The sequence below is a fragment of the Quercus suber genome, unplaced genomic scaffold (genome assembly GCF_002906115.3).
Source record: "Quercus suber isolate HL8 unplaced genomic scaffold, Cork oak 2.0 scaffold_1122, whole genome shotgun sequence".
NCBI classification, from domain to species: domain Eukaryota; kingdom Viridiplantae; phylum Streptophyta; class Magnoliopsida; order Fagales; family Fagaceae; genus Quercus; species Quercus suber.
The window spans coordinates 39,741-46,253 of record NW_027070526.1 but is presented as its reverse complement, the minus strand read 5'-3'; the positions used below and the strand labels follow the sequence as shown (position 1 = coordinate 46,253).

General features: G+C 32.1%; 1 long non-coding RNA gene across 2 annotated transcripts; it reads right to left on the bottom strand.

The window, feature by feature from the left end:
* Positions 1-450: 450 nt before the first annotated feature.
* Positions 451-5,924, bottom strand: LOC112037278 (uncharacterized). Of its 2 annotated transcripts, XR_002885736.2 has the most exons (5): positions 5,260-5,924; positions 3,397-3,465; positions 3,157-3,262; positions 2,909-3,033; positions 451-1,421 (listed from the first exon to the last, which is right to left on the bottom strand). It is a non-coding gene; the product is annotated as an uncharacterized LOC112037278 (long non-coding RNA). The 2 variants fall into 2 exon arrangements; XR_002885735.2 differs by lacking the exons at positions 3,157-3,262; positions 3,397-3,465 and having other exon boundaries at positions 5,260-5,923.
* Between the last annotated feature and the right edge of the window lie 589 nt (positions 5,925-6,513).

Below are 6,513 nucleotides of genomic sequence, written 5' to 3'. Positions count from 1 at the left end.
GGCAGGATGCGGCATGGACTTTCAATCAGCAAAGTCCCTCCCGCGTCGCCGCGTCTACGCGGGTGCAGCTCCTCCGGAGCTGCTTCCATGCATCCTAGCTATCTAGTAGTAGTACATAGTAGTAAAGTAAAACTTCAATGAAAATAGAAATTTACATTTGCCATTCCAATTGCACTCATTCAATTGATCTTTGGACCGCTCATCCACTTTAGTTTTTGGTTTCGTCCAACCTTTCACTGCATATAGCCAAACTATCTCGCCTAATTATTTAAGGCACGTTCTCATTCAATCATTCCAATGTATATAATTGTTCCCTCAAAATGAGGGGAACAGTGAAGGACCGTGCTTTATCCACAACAATAGGAAATGATCAAACTCGGGAAAATATTCCTAAATAAGTATACCTATGCTCTAATACTAATGAAAAAAATCAATTTAATAGTAGACTAATTGAGTTAATTTATAATTTATTCCAAACAAAATAGTAGAAACAGTTATTTAAACCATTAGAAATATCATCTTAAAAGCAACAAGTAATATAAACAATAAAACCTCACACAAATTTTGGTGACGAAGTGAAGTGGAAAAACCAATAAATAAATAAAAGTAAAAAACACACACACACACACACACACACACACACACACAAAATTCTAGGGTCCCAACCTCTTACAAAAGCCGCTATAGAAAAAGAAGTTACAAAGAGTCTACTAATTAACAGAACCTTTGTTTAACTAGACTCTCTGATAACTTAAGTTTCAGATGCCCCATTTGCCTTCCCACTGCAGTGACTCCAAAACCTCTGCAATATTGCTATGCAAATCTCCTCCACCAATAAAACCTTGTTTGCAAATTTTGGGAGAGAATTCGGTTACATTTGCCTTCACATTTTTTTCTTACTGCTACATGTGCAATTAAAAACACGGCTATAGCTCCTGAAAACGTGGCTATAGAACAATTTGGCCTATAGCTGCGTTTTCAGCCGGGGTCTCAAACCTGTAATTATAGGCCTGAGGGATCTATAGCTGTGTTTTTACAAATGTGGCAGCATTTTTGTAATGGGGGCCATAGGAGACAGCTAGAGCTGCATTTTAGAAATGCGGCTACAGCCCTTCGTTTTTTGAATTTTACTATGAAAACGCAGCTATAGTTTTTTTTTTTCCATTTTTCTCTCCTGGCCAGATGGCCCTCATCCTATGCCATTATTTCTTGATGCCTGCATGTTAGAAGCTGCAGATGTACCAGGATAATATGTCCCATGTTTACTGTCTTTCCATTTCTTTTCCATATCTATCATACAATTGGCGTGAAGAAAACTAATTAAGAATGGTAAGCTTTATCCACAACTAGTAGAGCAGAGGACTCAAGCCACATAACTGTTGTAAAATGGTGCCACCATACTTGTTATTCCAATCCCAAACCTTTCAGCACAATATAATGGAAACATCAGAATATGTGTTTGTGTGTGTGAATAGACAAAGCAACATGAGTACATCAAAATAATTAGAATCTGAGAAAGCAAATATATTCAAATAATTTAAGGTAAATATTTGGAGTGAACATTTTATTTCAAAAGCCTTAGTTAAATAAATTTAATTAAATAAGTATGTAGCCAATGTACTTGAAATTCTAAATTTTGAAGAATAACACTTAGTATGAATTTCAAATTTAAAATGTATATAACACTCAAAATGCTAATCATAACAATATGTGTTGTCTTACAAATAGATTTTCTTTTAAGGCTATTCTAAATAACTAAAATGGTACCATCTGTTGTGATGGATAAAAATATTTCTAGCAATTGAAATTAAAATCCAGCTAAAGAGAATGGTGTGAATTTCCTTCCTTGGAAGCAAATTGGTAGAGAAGCATAATTGTTGTCCGTTTTACATTTTTCGTTTAAATACTTCTTCAGCTAAAGAAATTGTTGTTCGTTCTACTTGTCAATTGAAAACAGTCCCAAGTTAACTACCAAAATAGGAGTCATAACCATAACTGGAGATTGTACCAACTTCAATAAATATCAATAAATATATGGATCTTGTCTAAAAGAGATTGTAATTCCTTGAAAAAAAAAAAAAAAGCCAGCCACGTTCTCATAAACTTAGACAACCAAAAAAATTTGATTCCATCCAAACCAAGAAAAAGAAGAAATACTGACTTTATATATATATATATATATACACACACACAAAATCCATTGAAAGACTGTTCATGAACATTTTATAAGAAATTTTTTTTAAAAAAAAATTGTATTAACGACATGGTTCCATGACATAGAGAAAACATTATTGCTAGTAATTATTCCAAAAGTACCCACATCACTATGTTTCAACAATTTTTGAAAAAAAAATTGCTTAATTTTCTTTGGCAATTCCTGTTCAATCAAAACAAACACATATATCATCACTATTAAAAGAACTAAAAGATCAGCAACCATTTCCAATAGCTACAATTCAAACATCAATTCTGTGTATAAAACATTTGATATGGCTTTAAAAATACACAAACATGACATACCTAGGAAGTCATAATAAGAGAAAGGCTAAGTAAAAATAATTCAACTAAAGAAGAACTATGGTTTTTTTTTTTTTAACAGCCCATGTCATGCCATAATGTTTGCTATCATCCGACCTATGCAAACTCATCAACATTAGTCCAATTACAATTTCCACCCAAAAAATAAAATAAAAGGCAAAATCAAAATCAAATTCAGCAATACCCAAAAAAAAGTAAAAATCAAAACAAATACTTTAAACTCCAAGCAACCATATCAATTCCAGCGTTGATACGTAGGAAAAGGAAAAACGAAAAGAAAAAACTTTTCTTTTTCTAAACTTTTGTGCTTATGGGAAACCAAACAGAGAGTGGATTGAAATTTTAGAGTACACCTAAAATAATAACTTACAGTGAATCTCTTTGGATGGGCAACAAATCTCCAACGCTTGCCATGCTGCTTGTGTCTCAAACTCTCTCTTATGTTTGGCCTCATGGACATCTTCTATATCCGTTTGCCTTCATGGTTCCACTCCACTAAAACCAAAACCAAAACCAAAATCAGAATTAAGAGGCAATCTTCAAATAGTTTGAAGGGAATTGAAAAACTGAAGGGAAAAAATTAATCTGAAAAAAACAAAAAAGCAATCCAGGTTATACCAATCAAAAAGCCAATTTAAAAAGCCAATCACCATAGAAACCTTCTCCCCTCTTGGCCAGTGTATGCTCCACTGCCTTTCTCTACTTATATAATAACCCTTCTTCTCTAATGACCCAGATAACCAGTCACAAAACAAAACAAAATATGAAACTGAAATTCAATAAAGCAAAGGAACAAAACCCAGAAACTGAAATTCCAAATAACAATCAACATGTATACAGCATTAGACTTATGTCCACCTGTCAGTTTGATTCAGCAACTCTTCTTGCAAAACACCAGTGTCATATCCAGTAAAGAATGTTATAAATCTGGGTTTAAACAAAAGGACGGACAAAAAAATTATTTTAACATTATACGTAAAAAAATGAAAGAGATACTACATAAAGAAGTTGAAGCAATCATTGTAAGGAATTTGATCACAAAGCATAGCCAAAAAAAAATTTTTTTTTTTTTGATAGGTTAATCCAACAATATATATATATATATATAGTTTATCAAAAACATATATATAAATATATAAATATATATTTTTCTTGATTAATTTCTTGAAACTTACTTGTGAGAGAGATGTGATGATTGATGGAGCCCTATTGTAGTATTTTGAACTTTGTTTTGTTTTTTTCTTTTTAGGGACCCAGAATCACATGCATATATAAATAGTGAAAACTAAACAAAATTAGAAACTTGTGTGAAAAAGGTTCATAAACTTTCTAATTAGTAAACATGGGATCCATCATGGGGTCCATGTGAGGGGCTTGATGTCATCATGATGATATTGATATGGTACCAGACAAGAATGTAGACACAGAAAATACAAAACTGGGATTATCGAAAATGACACAATTTTGTGCCATAACTCGCTAAGTGATGAGTTGTGATTGGTGAAGGTTATTCCCACATGGCTTACGGACACATCTTTATCAATCACAATTCACGGCGTGGCAAGTTCTGACACAAAATTGTGTCATTTTCAATGGTCATGGCACAATCCATGTAGCCACATGTGATTGTAAAAAGGGGCAAATCTTATTAGCAGGTAAAATCAAAGTCAAAATTTTCCCAAAAACTAGGTCAGTCTAGGTTGATTTGGCTTTATTATTTTATTTATTTGTTTATTATGAATAAATAATAATCAGTACCATCCAATTAGATAAGAGATTTTCAAAGTGGCAATCCCTATTGGCTGGTAAAAACAAAGTTAAATTTTTCCCATGAACAAAACAAGGTTGAATAATAAAAAAAACAGAGGAAATTTGGTTGGTGTATGGTATCAATCTTTGACTGCAATCTCTGACCATTCCAGTTTTGTAGGTACGACCAGTTAAACTGACCTTAACTGGTCATCCCTTCCTTAGCTGACAAAGTTTCAAAAATCATACCCAATTTCTGGATTGATACATGATATATTTAACTCACTTTTCTATCCAATTTTTTTTTTTTTCATTTTTAATTTTTTTACTTTATTTTAATGGTTGAGATTGAATGTTATTTTTTTCAACTTTCAATCTTAGTCATTAATTACAATTGCATCAAATGCAATACCTTAGATATTGTACGTAATCTCAATCCCCAATTTACTATAAATTGTATGAGCACAAAATGTCAATTCTCATGCTAGAAATTGGGGTTGGCATGCAAAAGTAATTATGTAGTGTAATTACAAATTTACAATACACAATGATAAGGACCAATTTACTTGGTCTTAATGTACTGGAATAATTGTAAAGAAAATTTATGTTCCTAGACAAACTTCACGAGATCTATGCTTTTTTTTGTTGAAATTTGGATAAAGTTAATTTGAGACGATGATGATTTGAGACACAATTCCCATTTCCCAGCAATGCAATTAGTCATGGATAGTAAACTTTTTCCTGCCCAAATTAGTAGTATCAAGGACCAAAGATGGTCACCCCACATTATGTTTATTTAGTAATTCTCAGTAGTATAATTCATCCAATAAAAAATTTGTAACAACTGAAAATATATATGAAAGGAAAATCCCAGCTCCAAATCTCTCAAGTAAATAATAAATCTATTACAAAACAAGAATTGCGGTAAAAAAAAAAAAAAATTCAGGCAAAAAATAAAAGACGGAATCAAACCTCTATGGACAAAAGGGTCTACCAAGGCGAGCCCTGTGACTTGGGATAGTGAAGTGCTTATTCTCCCTTCTTGTTCTGTCAAATACCCTTCACAGAGAAAAGCCTTATAGAACTTGTCCTCCACAACTCTATCAACATCATGCACAAACACATCAGTCTCACAAAAAAAAAAAAAAAAAAAAACAGAAATTCTTCAAAGCTTATAATTAAATGGGTAACCAAGAATTAAACTGAAAATAAAAATTGAAACTTTAAAGTACATGATCGATTAAAAGACACTTTTTTTAAAATAAAATAAAAAAATTCCCAATTGCACATTCATAGACACCGTTCAGAGAGCTTGGTGAAGTCACTTTCAAGCTGTTCTTCTCTACCACAAAACTTCCCACACAAAACCCACATAGCATAAACCAAACCCACCCCAAAAGCCCAAGCTTTTTCCCCATCTCCCTCATCCAAAAACTCAAAATAAGAACAACCCAGATCAAGAAAAACTATTTATTGCGTTTTTCCTCAAAAACCCAACAAATTTATAATTCAGATTGCAATAAATACAGTTAAATAATAAAAAAATTAACTCAATTTTGATAACTGAGAAGAGAAAATGAAAAGAATTAGGGGAAGGGGGAAAAAGAGAGGGGCGGCTGAATGAGATACGTGTAGGGTTTTTTGGTTGTGTTTTAAATAGAATCAAAACGACGTAGTTTTGATAATAGTAACTTAAAAAATGAAAAAAAAAAAGGCTGGCGTGGAGGTTAGAACCTGGACCGGGGGACCCTGATAAACTGCATAGCACACATGCTAACCACAAAAATAACTTTGGTTTATGAGGATGTTTTGTAAATAAATATTTTATACATAAATATTTTATAGGCGAAAAGCACATTTTAGTCCCTACATTTTTAGCCTATTGTCATTTTAGTCCCTAAATTTTTTTTTTACCGCTTTTAGTCCCTATTCTGAAAAACGCTTCCGTTTAAATTCTTGCCATTACATCAGAAACGAAAAAAGCTGACGTGGCAAACGGCAGAATAAATAATACCTAATTAATGTCCACGTAGCTTAAATTAATAATAAAAAATGTCACGTCAGCATTTAAATTAAAAAAATTAATTTATTAATTTTAACTAAATAAAAAAATTAAAAACAGAATTAAAAACTAAAAATAATAGGAATTAAGATCTAAGTGTGTCTTAACAAGAACACAAACTCAGATCCAAGAAAAACACAAACCCAGAAATTAAAAAAAAAAAA